Here is a 20,126-nt window from a genome sequence, read left to right as displayed (position 1 = left end):
TTATAATTCGATACAAAAGGCCAAATTTGATTGTAATACCCACAAAAGGGGTTAGACGGGCGCAGACGGCGCGCGCCTGTGTTAGTGTTGATAACAATATGTAATGAGGTTCACGAGAGCGTAAATATAATGAATCGTTAGATGATGAGTTGTCGAATCGCGACTGCAGGAAGGTACATATAATATACCTATATACCTGTATATGTACATGTAGGTAGGTATATAATATATATACACTATACAAATACAGGGTGATTCACCAAGCATGTTCACAAAACCACAAACTTATTTTTCCACTAGATCATTTTTTTGAACATTTTAATGCATCATAATCAAAAGTCAAACCAGTAGTTATTTTACTTTACATACTAAGGATAAAAGTTATGTAATACTGAATTGGAGTGAATGAGGGGGCGGGGGGAGATGATGGGCTACGAAGATTTGAAAATTTAAACGAATTAATAATCATTAAACAACATTGATTGTAATTTGAAAAAATGGTCCAAATATAATAAATACAATAGTTCCAATAATACGTACAGATATCTATTTTATATTTTGGTAAAATCAATTTTAAGGACTACTATTCTCAGTACGAACATAATTGAGAAACTACTCATTAGAGATTTGAATTAGATACATACAAATGTCCGTGAAAATCATCCACTCCTTAATTCAGGAAAATGGGGGTTCTCGTATTGAAAAAAAAAACGCAAGACACTCCTTCGATGGTATGAAAAATATCTCAATAATTTAAAAAAATTCTTATTAAACGGTTATTGGGTTGAACGTTTTCGGTAAATCATCATCCTGTATACACGTATATAGGTAAACACGGTATATCGTACGTCGTACATATATATATATATATATATATATATGTGTATAGTATTGCGCGCGCATCAACCACACCGTTGATACACACGACTGAATATAATAATACATGACGACGCCGGTGTATAAGATTTCCCACTCGCCCGTCCGGAGCTCCGCGCCTAGTCACGATCTGGCCTCCTCGATAACCCCTAATTATCCGGTAGCTCTTTCGGTTACCACCAACAACATCATAATCGTCGGAGGCCCTGTCACCGCCACCACCGCCGCCGCCACGAACGTCGTAATTTGTCCATTTACCATTTTACAACCGTAGGCGGCCGACGGACCGACCGACTTCTCGACGGAATATTATTATTGTTATTATTGCCGTCGCGATGTTAATGTTACGTGGTAATACGTTATGTTATATCATATCTGTAACTACGTGCGTTATTAAAATCGATTAGCCGTGTCATGTGTGGAAAAAAATCTAAAAGTAATCGTTTTATCGCACAATGTATAGGTACCAGCTGTATACACACATTTAAATATTACACATTTATCGTTATAGAGTGTCGACATCACTACAGATAGAATTTTATCATAGACGTTTTTTTTTTTTTTTTTTTTATTATAATGATGCACGTTTATTAATGTAAGACATATAAAATATAGTTTGATTAATAAACGATGACCGATTTAAAAATATTAAAATATACGAGTATATGAAGACGTAGTACATCAAAAGAAAAAAACTTACGTGATATAATTAATCTGTGTAGTGTTCTCAGTGTAATTAGTATTAAAATGAAGACAAACAACAATGCGTTTTATTGTTATGAATAATCTTAATATATTTGTATAATTTCATAATATAATTATATACAATTAAAGTAGATGAAAAATCACTTAAGAGTTTAATTTATACTTGCTGTAGTATACCATTTACCGGCAATGTTTATCTCTGCATAAACGTGGAAATCCCCACATGGTAGGCTCTCTGTGACATTAATTATTTTAACAAATTATTTTAAAGATTGTGTTTGTATATTAAATATAAGTTAAAATTATATGTCTTAAAATGTCAATTTAAGCTTATTGCTTGTAAACAAGATACTTGAAAATTACTAAAACTTGACATTCAAACTTGACTTATAAAAAAATGATTGAATACTTGATTACATGCAATACGTCAATACTGTAACTTTAAGGCCTCACTCAAATTGTTTGTAAAGAGACCGTGGATCCTATCACGTATATTTTTTATGAACATAAAATACTATTTTTAACCAAGACATTTTAGAAAAATTTTCTATTTCAAAAATATTTCTTAGCAATTCTTTGGTATACGATGACAAATAAGAAATATTGTACTAAAATATTTATATATATATATATATATAATATATATATATATAAAATGTATACAGTTGACCTTATAAAGTTACCTACTGTTTTTAGCGCTATTAGTAAACTTCTTTCTTAAGTATTAAACGCATTCACGGGTACACACTGTTGTAAAGATTTGTTACTTTATTGTTTTGAATGTCACGACAAAATCGTATTGAAAACGTATATGGATACCTTATCAACACCTATATACTTTACCAGTAACCAACTAGGTATATATCTATAGACATTATAGTGTATAATATTATTATATCGCACCTTCAAAACTATTATGCTCGTAGACACGTTTGATTAATGATTATAATGTGTTACAAGAAAAATATTTCGTCTATATTATATTATTTTTATGTACATTATATAGATATATGAGTGCTATATTACAGTACCTAAAATTCTATGCACATACGCTTGATATAATATTATACTAATAATTTCGTTTCGATACTTTTTAATTGAATTTTTATTCGTTACGTATACCTAATACCTATAATAAGTATATTACAACGTTATGTGTGTAGTTACCTATACACATAGTATATAAATTAAAAAGCATTAACAATTATATGATAAAATCTTTATAATATATATATCGCTATAATAATACTCATATACATAGTTCGTTTTGATGTCTAAATAGGATTTAAATCATTTTGAAACGTGAGCTCTTGGCACAAAGACCGTGTATGTGTGTGTGTGTAAATCCAACCTAATTCGACTGTGGAACGAGGCCCGAAAACCATTCTTTTGATACCGTAATTCTCATTTTCGTTACAAAATCATGTAAATTCTAATAGTCTCTTTTACTGTAGGTAATGCGCTACACACTAATATGTATATAATACGGTCGACAGCGTTGGTGCGTATCTGCAGCAGCATCAGTATATGTAGGTATACGTATTACATATACATTATAAACGTATACAGCTGCGTGTTTCGATATTTGTATTATTATCATTATTATTATTATTATTGTTCACACTTTCCTGCCATCACGCCGTGATGTATAGTATATTCCTCGTGTCTAAACTGCAGTACAGCAGCAGCAGTCGTCTCGCTGAGGAGTGTTATTATTTTTTTACTGTTATTGTTATATACGCGGTGGCTGTGACACATAAATATGTATATATGTACGCACTTATTCCGATAAGACCGAATATATATATATATATATATATATATATATATATATATGTGTGTGTGTGTATTATGTATACGCGCGGGAATGTATATAATATATTATATAATGCCATGGAGAATAACTCTGACGATGGGGATTGTCGGGCGGGGGCGTCGGAAGAAAAATACAAAAAAGTTAAAAACAATAATGCGACGAACCGCGTGGATGGCACACACCCTGCACCGATCGCGATCGGTCGTCGGTCGGTCGGTCGGTCGTGGTTAAAACCGACGGCAGATGATGGTGTAGCGGCGGTGGCAGTCAGGGTGTGTACACATTAGGGCGCGCGCTGTATTGTAATCGGCCGACGGTGTTTGCGCAGAGATTAAGGACGACGCGCGAGAGTGGGGATGGAGGAGTGTTTGTGTAGGGGTCGTGTTCACGCGGGGGTGGTACCGAAAGCTCTTAGGAGCACCGCCATCTGGTGTCAGAAACGCGCCGATGTCCCTGAGAGGATTATTTCTGCGAACCGTGTTTTCATTTTTGCCACTGAAGGGATGTGAGTAGGATAAAATATCTATATATATGTATATGCATATAAGTATTATTATAATATTATACATAGTGTTGAATCCCAAAAGGATTGCGGCGGTCCATTATTATTTTATAGTGTGTGTATGTGTGTATAATGTTCTAAAGTGCGTAGATACCTTGATTATATACTATCTGACCACTCTTATTTATCATTATAACATGTACACTAAGTACGAGAATATACTTAAAAATTATAACACATCGATTTATAATGTTAATAACACGCAAGTCTCCTACAGTGGCCCATTTTAGTAGCGAGGTTCATTCTTTTCTACCCTCTTTTAATGGTTGGATCATGTTTTTTTTTATTTGTTTATTAAAATTAGTGTACCTACATCTAAAATAATAAAATTTACAAATTGACAATAGATATAAAAATATGGGCAAGTGAGCGCCGCTTTTTTAAACAGCAGGTGTTGAGCGGGTTACTGTAATGGACGTTTTAAATTTAATTATGTGCAGGTTCATTTAACATAACCATAAGATACCTACTCATTATTTTCAAAAAAACATTAACATTTTGGACGTAGGTACTTAATTTACACAATTTAAACTCATTAAAAAACAATATTCTTTAAAAAAAATTATTTTTTAGGAATTTTTTTTTGGCAAAATATTTTTTGGAGTATTTCAACTAATTAATAATATAATTTTAGATCAGCATATAGGTTATGACTACAGACTTAAAATAATTATCCCGAAGCGTCTCAATACTCTATAGTCTATCTGATAGAGTCTATCATAATATATTTATATGTATAATACGAGCATAACATATATATAGAGGTTAAATCCTACTTAAACAGCTATACTTATCTCTATTCTCTATACCTGTATATAAGGAGCATGTAATATATCATTTTATTCCATTCTCCATTTTGTTTGACCATATATTTTTTTTTTTTTTTTTAGAAAAAAAAACGAAATCGTCTTCGCGACTGGTTTTTATCGCGTGAGCCTACACATCGTGGGAATACCCGCCATAATCATAAATTCATAACGTATTATTATTGTCCACACAGAGTATTTTTAATATACCTACCTAGTATTTATGGATTCGCGTATATTTACGATATGTACGAACGCGTATCACAATTCAAATGGTCCTACGTTATAGTATTCTAAGATTCTCGAAGTTTAGTTCTATACTTTTAACACTTATTAATTGAAAATTAAAATTTTTTTATCATAAATTATTTACAAAAGATATAAATATATAATAGTATACTTTCTGCAAAAGTAAAAATGACTTATGCTCATACTATGAAAAATATTCTATAGGTACTCGGCCGTAGTTTATCATTATGGAAATCTCTGGTAGTCAATACTTCTCGAATGGGCAATAGCACCAGCTATTTGTTGTACATGAATTTTCTGAAATGAAAAATGTTTTTTAATACTTATCATTTTTCAATTTCATATGACATTTCAACACAGAACTCTTCAACTCGAATCTTTATTAATCTTGCCTCACTGCAACACCTATTTCACAAATAAAACACAGAAAAGTAAATTAATTTTTTTCATAATGATATATTTACTTAGGTAAGTAAAAAATTATAAATTATTTTATTTTGTCTTACTCATAATCAATATGCATATTAAAAGTAATCAAATTAAAATTTATAATACCAAAACCTTAACAGATAACAATATAAAATAAAACAAGAACATTTTAAAATAAATTAAAAAATTCAAATTTTTTTGAACTTTTAAACTCGAAATTTGTTCAAAAAATATGAATGACTAAAATTTCGATAGAGATTCTAATATTTTTAATACAAAATTATTATAATGTTCTTACTTAGAGATGAAAATTTTTTGGCGGAAACGGGAATTGTACCTTTTTCGTTTTTGATGGAAAAAGGTTATGCGTAAATCAGGGAACCGGTTTTTTTTAGCGGAAACGGGTTATGCCCGTTTTTATAGAACATCTCAAAATTGTATTTATAAAATATACTACACACACGTAATTTCAATAATTGAATTGGTTTTGGGCTTTAATAGTCTGTCTATTCACTATTCTCTATGATAGTATACATATATTATGCGAGACAAATAATTAGCTAGGTGTTTAAAAAAAAATAGTATTATGGCTTTGTCATCCGTATAAATAGAACTGCAGCAAGTTATTTCTGCATGTCCGTATACTTAATAGTATATAAACCTATATGGTGATATACCTTTATAAGTACCTATACATTATATTATATTATATGCAACTGAAAGCTTGCAATTTTTTTTCAAACTATAGTAGGTGAATATATTTGTATGCTAAAAATCGTTGACCTAAAGCTTTGCGAGTGAAAAAAATAAATGAATATTTTAAAACTATGTAAAATATCTCGTTTAATCTCTATACGCGTTTAATGCTCATAAAATTCATCGTAAATAAACAATAAATCCGGTGTACTCATGTGTGTGTATGATATACATTATTTTTCTCAAACTTGATGAATCATCTCGTAAATTCTTTTGTCGAATACGTTGAGCGTATAACTTTTTCCTAGAAATATTTTTGTAACAATTAATGAGTTGTATAATACGTACAATATACATAATGATGTATTTTATGATAATTTAATTTTTATAAAAATCTGTTGAAACCGTGATTACATTGTGTACGGACAAATTTTTACAATCTATGTAAAAAAAAAACGTCGGCGTACAATGCGCAATGAAATTATAACTACTTTAAAGAATATAATAATTATTCCATGATCTCGATACCATGTGTTATTAATTATTCATCATGTTATTGCGTTGGTAGTGTAATTGCAATGCATAAATAATAATAATATTGTGTTGTATTATATCATGGATATCGCCATGGACATTATTATTTTATTGTGCTCGACAAAGCTGGTACTGGTAGGCATAACACGCACTACAATATGGGCCGTATTTCAAAAAATAGCGTAATGAAAAGACATGGGAGCAATCACGACGATAGGGCGTTACAGCGTACTCGAGCTGGATTCGACTTCGATACCTACTTATATATTTATCAACTTATAACGATCGCAACTTGTCTAACGATCTTATGATTATTTTCCTCTTCAAATTATAGTTTTGATACACCTATGCATAATACACTTTCAGAGTAATATTCAAAGTTTGATATACATTTATAATATATAACAATAATACAGTAGCGTTTGACGCGGTTCTTCGACTCGCGATCAAAAGGGTTTTTTTAAAGTCCCAACGGTTACATAATATTCTTATATATATATATATACACTTTTAACATACATTAATTATAATATTTTGCGACGGTGACAGACACTGACAGAACTGCCATTTGAGTTATTTCATTAAATACATAGATTTTATCTATACGCATAATCGTATGTTTATATGAAGTCGAAAACATAAATGTATAAACTTATTTAATATTTTAATGAATATAAAAAATTGAAAGTAGTAAGTTAGAAATAATTTTTGTCATGTATATTAATATAATTTACTCGTACATCTATAAATAATAATAAAAATAGGGTAGATAAGTGGGCACCTCTTTACTGAGCACTAGGTGTCGAGTGAGTCGAGAAATGTTTATAATTTGATCAAAATTTCAAGTTATTCGTTTTTGAATTACATCAAAAATAACAAAATCGGTTTTGTCAAACAATGGATTTACGTGAAAATTCCAGTTTTACCTTTATTTATTTTTTCCTTGTTATAAAAATAAGTAGGTACTAAGAATTTTTGAATTATATCTTATAAGTACAAACTAGACCCGATTTTTTATCCAAAACTACTCACATTTTTTATTATTGAAGCATTTTATCGTCCATTAAAGAAGAAAACACATCATTGTAAAATCAATACATTCGCTCAGAATCTAACAATATACGTACATAAATAATATACTTTATGCACAGCTGATACCTAGAATATTATTAAATTATGCGCATTATGATTTTAATAATATGTGTATAATATTTTATCTTTAAAGCATCTACGGCCGTTATTGCGTTTGTAAATTTTATGATAGGATAATAAGACGTAAAAGAGAAAAAAAAGGAATCCCGAGGTATATACCTATCCTACCACTCCCCTCAAACAAATCTCGTCTCTGTAAAAGTCGAGAAAAATCACTTTCGCCGAATAAGGAAATATATGGGTTTACAATGTTGCGGCAGCGACGGGCAAATGTGCAAGCGGCGGAGCTCGCGCGTGCTTTTCTCGGATCAATACCTGTTGAAAAGTTTCGACTATTCAGTGGAATTTACGTCGCGTCGTGTTATTCACGGCGTATTCGCTTATGTATAGCGTATATTTTATATATTATATGTTATGTTATGTTATATATGTGTTTGCGTGTGCGCGCGAGACAGATGAAGCTGGAAGACGTATATGTATGTATAGAGATGAGAGGTAGAGCGAGAGGAAAGCGAACGAGCGAAACGGATGAGGGAAAAAAAGAGATACACGAACTGCGAAAACATTATCGCGCTTTGTAGCGCTTGCACTGATAATTTACCAAGAAATCAGTTTTCAGTCAAAACGAGTGGGTACGGTTGGTATATACATATATATATATATATATATATTTACCTCGCGTATATGAAAATCAAAAGTTGTTTCCTTTTCCCTTTTATCCACCGCCGAACTAAATTGTTTTTCTTTCGCCACCGCCGCGGCGTGGGTAAACCGTTTTCCACCCTCCGACTTCGGAACTTATCGCACTCGTCTTTCCGCGTCGAAAATTAAATAACGACGTCCTGCACACCCACCGCCGTTCAATCCACGAACAAAGTACCTCTCTAACTCTAAATATATTTATACACACATAAATAATGTATAGCAGGATTTGCAATGGTATATATATACAATATAAATTATTCACCTATAAAAGGGTCTATTCATATGTCTTATGGCCGAGCTGGGTCTGTGACAGATTTTTAAAGTTCTATATAAAAGAGTTGTACCTGCATATTTTGCTAAATCTAAACGCTGTAAATACGAATAGTACTGAATTTTATAAAATGTTCGTCCTTAAAATTAGTTTATTATGATTTACGTACAAAAGATATTTAATCGTGTGAATGCGCTATTATAGTATAATACGCCTACTTAAACATATTGTAAAAGAACTTTCATATTTACAGTGCTTGTGTATATCAATAAAACTTACTAATTTGTAACTTTAGGTAATCAGGTTTCATTGCAACAGTCGGTCGTCGACAAACGCGTGGAATAAATAAAAATATATTTGGCTATGATTTTCTGTTTATTTTTTTCGAACTTCCGTCAAATATACATAACGCGTTTGAAAAATCACCCAAATAAGTTTATACTGCAACGCATAATCGGCTAAGTAATAATATAACTATTATAATATATATAAAGTCATATCGCTCTCTGTCTATTACGTTTTTACATAGGTACCTATAATTAATTTCTATTTCGATTTTGATGAAATTTGGTATGCATATAGCTTCAGCTCAAAGAAAATAAGACAAAAGATAAACTTTTTTTTTTTTTAATCCATCACCTTGATAAGGAGGTAAAACTAAATAACATCATTTAAGAAGAGTTTTTAGAAATTAAATTCCTAATAAGGTAGGAGAGGTGGTAGAGTTTGTAAGGGAAATAATATTTTTATAGTAAAATTTACTAGAAACTTAGTATCTATTAATGCTACTCAAAACATTTAATGAAATATACTTAAATTATATAGCCGTCTCACTGATTATAATAAAACTACTGATGTGCGAGCGAAGTCATAACTTCAATAAATAGTTAATAAATTATGTGTGGTAGGTTTACGTGTTAACACGTATTCCATTATGATTGGCGGGATCAATACGTATGTCGTTAATGGCATATATATATTATGTATTACTTGAATTCGTTTAGGTAATAATACATCGTGTTAAACCTATATATAATACTATTATATTGTTTATCTACGCCAAACGAAGTCAATATAACTGTTTTACCTAGGTATGCATCGTTTGCATCGCGTGTATTATTAAGTGCATAGTGTAGTATGTGATGTTTTCATAAATCGGATGCACCAAACGCAATCGTGCAGCACAATATTCAATATTGTATAATCATAATTACATAGATATGTATGCATGTATCACGTATGCACCTTTATGGATGCAATGGCATTGCGATGTGTGGGAATTAAATAAAAATTACAGTTTACAGGCGGTAGAGTCTATGCAATTAGAGCTTGTTTGTCGAAAGATATCGCTTAAAAACTGTGAATTTGTTTTTTTATTTCATGGTATACAACTGAAACGTATGATAACCTTATTAGAAATAGTCAAATAGACATAATATAATATATTTTACTTAGAAATATTTCGTGTCCAATTATATAAAACATTTATGAAGTTCTCAAATAAGATTTTTGCGAAAAAACTTTCATATATAATATTTGAAGTAGTTTAATGACGACATTTCTAAGAAAATTAAATGATTTTATATAATATATTTGTGTATGGTTACTGCAGCACGTTATACCATGTTTTTAACGAATCCAGAAAAATTTAAAATACTATGTATTTTTAATGTTGTATTATACTTTGTTTAGAATATTTATTACGGTCATATTAAAATCGTCGCGTCTCTGTAATATTACATGCATATAACATTATGTATCTCCGTCACTCGGACAAAAAGCTTTGGAAGTGTTGTGTGAACACAACAACTCAGAGATCACACGAATATACCTTAGGTATATATTTATACATAGTTATTGTACTTACTGGACACCACTGGGACACACGATAGACACTGCAACTGTCTACAAGTATAGAGTAGTACTATTATAATATATAGTTGACCGTTTACGCATAATATAACGTATATGTTGTATATACAATATATACCTATGTCCTATACATATTTAATATTAATGTATATAATATGTATATATATATATGTATACATGTATTGTGTGTGGCATATAACGAACGAAAAGGTTTTTTTTCCTCCTCCTCCTCCTCCCCCCACCACTCGTTAATTATAGATGTTTAGAATATTTTTTGAAGTTTTGGCGGCGGATGGCGGGGGTGGGTCCGGGAGTGTCTCTGGCCGCCGCAGAAGCAGCGCGGGATCTGACGAGGAAAACCGCCTGCGCCGGCGATGACGGCTTCATTAGTAGGTAATAATAATAAGTAACTCGGCTGCGCGCGGTGGCGGTGGATTCACGCTATTAGTTTGCGCGCGAGCTCCAACGTGCACACACACCGCTCATTACCACGAAAATTGTCTATTAAATCTATAACAAGTCACGCGGTAATGAGAATAATACACTCTCGTTTTGAGAGAAGCTGGTGAGGAGGGAACGGTCTTAGGGCGACGGGCACCGGTATGATTAAGCTATCGGTCACAAGGCCTGTTAGCGTTTGTGCGAGTATACCGTGTTATATAACCCGCAGCGCGTTAGTACCTGTATAACCTAATCCGAGAGAGACTCACTGCCGCAGTCAGTTATTATTATTGTTGTTGTCCGGCGATGTCGATTTATCACGCGTTATATTGTTATTATATTATTATTATTATTATTATTATTATTATTATGGTTTATAAACGCGCGTGTGTGTTGGTATAAAATATAATTTTATTTCATGTTATTATCGGCCGACAAATCGTACGCCGAAAATCGGCCGTTCTCGCGGTCCACTGATAGTAATAATAATAATGTTGTTACTTGTTAGGTATTTAAGCACCCACCTGTGATATATTATTTAAGTATAGTCACACAAACTCACAGCGCGCGCGCGCGGGACTTCCCTATGACTGACGACTACTCGGTAGTATCGCATCACGGATCCTCGCTCTCACCTTATCATCATTATTATATTGATATCATATTTTGGAAGTGGCCATTTCGGCGTTAGACGCATACAGGCGTCAATACTTTCCTATTTTTACCTCTCATTGGTTGATGCTATTTGATCCCATAATATTTACAATAAATTCGATATCGTCAATATATTTCCATCGTTAATCGGTCATAACTCGCGATACATTAATAGGTACGCGCAACTGCAGTTTAACGTTGTTTGATGTTATTACTTATCGACTGCCAAACTTGATAAGTTTCAGCACTCTGAAGTCATTAGATAAATATACGTCGGACGGTTAATTAACCATTTCAATATTTTTCATCGTCTCGTATACACAATATAATCGTAGTAATAATAATAATAATATGACGTGCCTACGGTTCCGAATAAGCTACCCCGTCAGACTGTAGTAGACACCGGCAATAGCCAATATGTCGTTTTTCAATGATAATTATCGTTATTGACAGCTATAATGTGTTTTTTTTTTTCCAGTAGATACCTCGTATTGAAAGCCCGCAGCGTCCGCCTCTACGTTTTTGTCTTGGCACGTATTATAATAATATCATTATTACCACTAATATACAGACATTCAGTGTGCTTTTTTCAACAGACTGATGTGTGTATGCGGGCGACAGCGCAGTGGCCCGCGGTATCGATTTGTCTTGGGAAAACGCTTTCGGACGCCTTTCTCTCGCCGCCTCGGCCGTCCGTCCGTCGACCGTCACTGAAGCACGGTGGTTGATCCCTCGGGCTGTTCACGCTTTTCCAGCCGTCTACGGCACGCGTAAATTACGTGCAGAGTAATATCAGTTTATATTCTTAAATCTTAATAACGGCTTATTATTATTATTAATACTCCAACCGTTTCGACACGCCACTATTCAGAACGGTCAACAACTGGTCTTACACGGTAACGGAAGAATACTGATTATTTTACATGTCGTTACTATGTTTAGGTATGTATCGTAATCATAAACGTTTCAGTCGAGCCCAAATCGTATGCATAAAACCCTTTCCAAACTTGACGATTGCTATAATTATTGTTCTACCTAATATAACGTTCAATGGCGTAGTCAGGATTTCTGCAGTGGGAGGGCATAAGATTATAAGAAACTTTAAACCAATTTAAATTTATAATGTTTGCACTATTAAGTGTATATCTATCAAACCATCAAATATATAATAACATTAAATAGGAGTACATCCTACTTGAATTATTAACATTTCTAATAATATTTTATTCAAATTAATTTATCACCAACAAGTAGGTAACATTATAATGACGTACCTACTTAACCTTATTGTATTCAAATTTAATCTAAATTTTTCAATTTTTAATAAGATTTTTATTAAGAGATCAATATTTCTTTTTCTACATTGTTATATTTGACAAAAATACGGTTGATGGGGGGGGGGGGCACTTTCTTTAATATTTACTTATTGCTGCCAATAAGCGCAAATATTTTGTATATTTATGGAATGGATTTGGGGGCCCTCTGACTTTTTTTTCTTTAAACATATAAATATATAATTGTATGTATTAATTACTTAAAATTATATATAACATCATTCATTATATTTTATTAATAACTAATTTGTTAACAAATGTGTTTTATTTGTGATACGTGATACTTGATAAATCGATTAAACAATTTAAAATATAATAATCATTAATCAGATTATAAAATTGATTAATTGTTTATGCTATTCATAAATCATAATAATTCATATGAATAGAACGATATCATAATATAAATTATAATAATACCTATAACTTGTAAGTTGTAATTACAATTTACATAATTAATTATTAAATTTTATTGATGATATAAATTTCTTATAATTAATTATGCTCATTCCGTTACCGATATTAAGAAGTAAGTAGGTGCAGAATATAGAATAGATAAGATTATTTATTAATTTATTTTTTTATTTATTTTAATTTTAAATGTTTCAACACATGGAGTTCTATTACAAGTAATTATTTTGATAAGATTATTAAAAACTGCTATGATTATTAGATTGTATGCTATACATTTAAACAAATTTATATAATTTTACTGATGATATATATATATATTAATACTGTTATTATTAAGTTGATTTGATCGTTGATAATTTAATTTACTTTATCCTTGTCCTCTTCAGAATATCTTAAATACCTATGCATTGAGCAAGAAAATAATAAAATATAAATTATAACTATTAATATACGTATGTTTTATAGCATTATTTCACATGAAAAGAAAAATGTTAATATTGTCACCGGTACATAATATTATAGTATACTAAAATATTGTAATGATTGTGTTTACAACAAAATAAATACGCATAATAATTTAACGTAAAAGAATTTCTGGCATTAGAAAATAAATAAGAGATACATTGCCAATCAAAAAATAATATTAATAAACTCTGATGTAGGCATACGCCTATAAATATTTTGAGTATTGGTTTCGTAGTAATTAGTTTTTAATGACTTCTATTAGGAACATACATGATTTTGTGCACGTGGTAAATTACTTGGTCAACGTCGTTGTACAGATAATTATTATGATTTCCTTTTCTTATTTTCAGATTAACGCTGCAACAGTAAACAATTATTACTAAACTAAAAGTATAATTAATTTTATTCAAAATACATGAAACTGTATAATACAGTTTTTTTTTAAACTTTTTTCGCACTTTTAACAAGACTGATTAAATGTTTAACAACGATTTTAAACCGTATTCCCCCAAATAAATTACAACGGTGCATACACAATTATGTGCTAACACATTAATATTCAAAAGCTTATGTACACACAATATTGTCGTTTTAAACTCCCCGTGAATATTACTTCCTTTAAAATATTGTTCCACAAGTTCATTGTATAATATTATTATCATATTTTACAGTAGCGGAAACAATTCGGCTATTCGCATTTACCCGCAGCATATTATATATATATATTTTGTAATAGTTGTTTGTACGTTTACAGTTAAACAATAATACATTTCGGTCTCTTTATAGTGAACGATAATACATTTTTATAATTGATTTAACTTTTTAAGTTGTTGATAATTTGTTTGCAGTACAATACACTCTAGGGACAATATATATTTTTATATTATATTTACTTCGATATTTTTATTGAAAACAGATAATAAGTTTAGTTTAAAACAATGTTTCCCAATCTTTTTTATTTCATGAGCCCCTTGTACATTTTAAGAGTCTATCCCCCAATTAATTAAAAAAAAAAAAACTGATGATCTTTTTTTGGTTATACTGTGGACATAATGTAATCTAATTATAGTACTTCAATATAATTTATTATTATTAATTTTATTACAATATTACATTAAATTAATTTATTGCAGTCAGTTTCGATGGGTTTTATAGGTATTATGTAAAACTACATCCCCCTCGGCCCTCACTAAAAAATCTGGACTTCTAACAATAGTTGGGAAACTCTATAATATAAATTATTATTTATATGACGATAATGTACATATGACTTTTAAAACTATTATAATCCAAAGACTATATTATAATACTACTATAGATAGTTTTGTCTTGTATTCTATCTATTAGGTGTGTCGGTGTGTGATTTTTGGATTCAAAGCTATATTATGTATATTGGTATTTTGTATGAACAACGAAATCAGCTATTTACCGAGCTTTTTACAACCACAACGTTTAACATCATAATACATATAAATGTAGGTAGGAGGTAGTTACTATATGGTATTGATAATGTATAATATTATAACGAGAGCGCCACCGCCGCGGTGCAAAGTACGTACAGTTTATATACAAAACGAACACGAGTAGTCAGTGCAACTGATGACGTTCACAACGAGGAGGACGATAGCGGGATGCTGCGGAAGAAGAGAGTTTAGTGCGAATTCAATATTGAAATTATCATTCGACACGAGCCGTATTTCCCTGTTCCGTCCGTCCGCCTGCCGATCGCCCGCGCGTTCGGTTCATCAAACGACATGATGGCCCTCCGCTCCTCCCGCCGGCAGCAACGCCCCCGCGCATCGGGTCAACACACACACACACGCGCGCGTACTTACAAATAATCCGTTTACCCTAAGAGTGAAAGACGGGGCAATATATAATATAATATATACGTAATACATAGTGTGTGTGTATATGTATACATGTAGGGTTGTGTGGGCGTGCGGGGCAGAGGGCTCGCGCAAACACGCTGCGCCGCTCATTTGCCATGCTAAACAGCGTTTTGCGTCGTCGCGCGAGGCGCATATATACAGTCGATCGCCGCCCGTCCACGCAATTACCCTCCTTCATCGCTTAACAACCTAATATCTCGTGTTTACTCTGGTAATCAAGGCATTGCGGTTCGACTGCGACTACCGCTACCACTATATGTATATATATATATACACCACCGAACATGTATACATTATATATATATAATATTAACTCCGCACGGATGGTCGGCCTTTTTTTTTCGCTGCCTTTTCCCGCATACCACTGTCGACTATATGACTTTTCCGAAAACAGCACCGACTCTCCTCATCCCCCTCCTGCACCACAACAGCAGCGACGGCGACGACGACGACGACGACGACGACGGCGGCGGAGGGTTTTGTGTGCTCTGAATAATTTATTACCTATTTACCTTGGGCACGTATTTTATATGCGTAAACGCCCGAGAATTATACGCTCGTAAATACGACCGTGCGTGTGTATGTGTGTAGTGTACCGTCTTTTACAGACTACGACGACGACGACGACGACGGACGAGGGTTAAAAGGATGATGACGGGCTAGCGTGAAAACCGTGGGGGTGGTTATTTCGTATTTGTGACCACGCTGGCGTGCGGAGAGCGACGAGTGAAATGAAATTATCATCTCTTGTGTTCGTTGGCGGCGGTGATGGCTGCAGTAGATCTGTCTCGTTTACGTGCTGGCGGGGGATGATCCGAAAAGAAAAGCCGTGGTAAAAACGGTAACCGATTATTTTTGACTTTTATGTATAGTATACTCGTAATAATATAGTTACGTAAATGTATACGCAGATTTACATATATATATATATATATATATATTATATAATGTTTACGCACGACTGCTAAATCTTCTATGGAATCTACCCACCCTTTCAATACCCTTTCTTTTTGCAAACGATGACGGACGCGTTCTAAAATAATTATTATTATATTTATAAACGAATTATAAAATACCCTCGAGATCTATTCAAATTATATGAACAGAAAATTGTAAAACGCACAATTTGGTGAGATCAATTATTATTCTACACGTTATCGGGTCGATTTTACAAACTGTACGTATAATATATATATATATATATATATACGAATTTCACATGCAACTTACAGCCTCTGCACCTCACTACTGCTGCCACTGAGATCGATCCTTTTTAGCCACTATATAGTGCTGCTGCAGCGATTTCCTTCCGTTCCAGACGCGCGTACTTCTCTCTCTCACTGCCTCGCGTACCTTCCGTCTACGATCACGTTCGCTTATCGCGATAGAGAAACTTCGTTTATGTATAACATTATAATATATATTATACAGCATTGACTGCATTGCGGTACAAGTATAATTTCCCACAGATTGCCCAAAAATCATTTAAGTTGATCAAGTACCCCGTGTTTTACATAAGACAAAAATCTAATAGCCGATTAAATATGTTATACATATACAGAAAGCATATTGCATAATATGACTCTATTATATGTACGTATGTAAGTATGTTTGTACCTCATAATATTTTTTATTATTCAAATGATAGTTTAACCAAATATTCAGCCTTTTTTCTACCGTAAAACGTTTTTGTTTTGATTTTAATATTTTATAAGTGCCTTTAAGATATATTTTTATATTATTATGTGCATACGAGTATATTATTTTATTTTTTTTAACTTTAGAAGAATTATTATCTATCTTTCAATAGAGGATAAGAAACAATCGTGTAGTCGTTGAATAACATCAAAAACAATTCAAAGTAGATAGTATGGTCGATAGAATTTTAAATCTTCAAGTAATAAATTATAAGACTTTGAGTAGTGCATGAAACAGAAAAATATCTAAAGTTTTTTTTTAATGTGTTTTCTGGTTTTGTTCTACCATATTAAATTTGTTCCATTATCCTATGCTTGACTCATCAAATGAATTATTTATGCTTATATTGCTATTTTTCTCTAAGAAATATATTCTTCATTTTTCTGTGAAACACTTCATACAAATATACAATAAATTTTAAATACTATGGAATAATATAATAATATTTTCCTATTTTTTTTTAGAGCGTAAGACTCCAAATTTAAATACAACTAAGATAGGTTCAGACCCCCAGCTTTATCTGCTACTTGAAGAATGGCTAAGCACATCTAGAAATGTTTAATACAAGTATTAACTCTGTAATAGGTACCATAAGTATTCTACTGACTGGTTATTGCAGCATAAACTAAAGGTTTGATTGATTGATCTATATCCAAGTTCACGTGTTAACGATTTGTAATCAATAAAAAAAAAAGAAATCCATCGGCTAAGATTTTCATAAGATGTCGAAATAGGCATGCCTAATTATAAACATTTTTTTCTCAGACGATTGAGGTATAAAAAAAAATAACAATATTTTTTTTAAATACCAATTGTATATTTTATTAATCTTAAATGTTTTTTGAAACACAACTAGGCAGGAGTATTAGCTTCATTCGACAATGTATTATTCCTCACTTTTGATTTTGAACAATAATTCATTTTCAAAATAAATTTTTACATATTATGTAAGAATATTGACTATATATTGTATGTTATACATTAAGTTTATTTGGAATAAGTCACTTTTAAAAATATGAAATACTATTGTCTGTAAGCAATGAGTTTCAGCTTAAACCTTGGTAACCGGTAACTTATATTTTTTTAAATAGTCAAGTTTTTTTTATTATTTTATTTCTTCAATAAATGATTGTAATGATTTAAAAATACTTCCAGATGACATTAAAATTTTGCCAACCTTTAGGCATGCGGTTGGTGGTTGTTATCTCTACTGTACCGTTTACATATGAATATATAAATAGCTGGTATCCATAAATAATACCTCTATCACCGTCGCCGTCGTCATCATCATCATCATCATCATCATCATTATTACATTACTGATTACTTGGCCGACCCGCGTCGACAAATCATTTCCGGTAGATTTCTCACGATGCATACAAACAATACACGTCGAGACTCGAGAGACTTCTTCACACGTAAGCACACACGATGTTCAATTAAAACGTCATGTGACCTACCCCGACCTTTGATCCGTCGTTGTAGTCACGTCGTTCAAGTATAGTACACACACACACACACACCCATACGATATAACATAACTGTACGAGCCATCCCGGGTCGAAAGCATTATGCTATAATATATCAGTGATAATATAATTTAATATTATGATAAACGATTCGATACAGAACCTATATAATATTATAGTATACCACACCACGTGGTGTATAAATAACGGCCACACGGCTTCAACAGGTCAAGGTCAGCTCCGATCAGACCCAAGCGATATCGTATAGCATCAATGGTTCCACACAACTTTGATTGCGGTCTGGGTGGCACGACACGCGTTCGACGACAATAATTAATGTACCTTATACCCAATAATATTATGTATCAATAGTAAACTCAAGGCGCATATTGACAGTTATATGTAAAAAGGTTTACAGACATAGCAGCTGAAGCTGTACATAAGTATATATAGGCACGTCTTATTTACATATCATAATGTTAGATACGCACACGTATTATTAAAATAAAATATAGCATATTGATTAGTACAAAATTAGCATGTTTTTAATATAATAGATTACATACACAAGGCTGGATTAAATTTAACTAAGAAGTTTGTATAAACAATATAAACTACTTTCTTGTTTTTGGCACTGATCATGTATTGAATTTCATATATATATATATATAGATTTGTAGATTAAGTGGTTCAACCAATAATTCTACATATAGTGCATATAATGTCATAATGTGTCGAATTTGAGGATGTGTGTTTTATATCATATAAATACACAAAAATTATAAGATAATTCAAAATAGAACTATACCAGTAATTTGGGGCCATTATTGTGCCCACTTAAGGTTCATTCATAGATCTTATTCTTTTAATAATACTTCATTGTTCCCTTGTTCGTTTCAACCTCTCATCTAGATAAATAATACACTTAGACAAAATATTATGCTAAAAACTATTCAGAAGTATTATTTAGGTTTTATTTATTTTAAATTTAACATCCATATAGACTTCTTAATGGTTCTTATAATAATGTCTTAAATTGTTTTAATTTTTCACTTCTCAGTGAACGTTTTATACTTTTGCTTTCAA

Source organism: Melanaphis sacchari, unplaced genomic scaffold (assembly GCF_002803265.2).
Source record: "Melanaphis sacchari strain LSU unplaced genomic scaffold, SCAv2.0 Contig182_pilon_pilon, whole genome shotgun sequence".
NCBI classification, from domain to species: domain Eukaryota; kingdom Metazoa; phylum Arthropoda; class Insecta; order Hemiptera; family Aphididae; genus Melanaphis; species Melanaphis sacchari.
The sequence above is the reverse complement of the archived record's forward strand: the minus strand, read 5'-3'. Positions refer to the sequence as shown.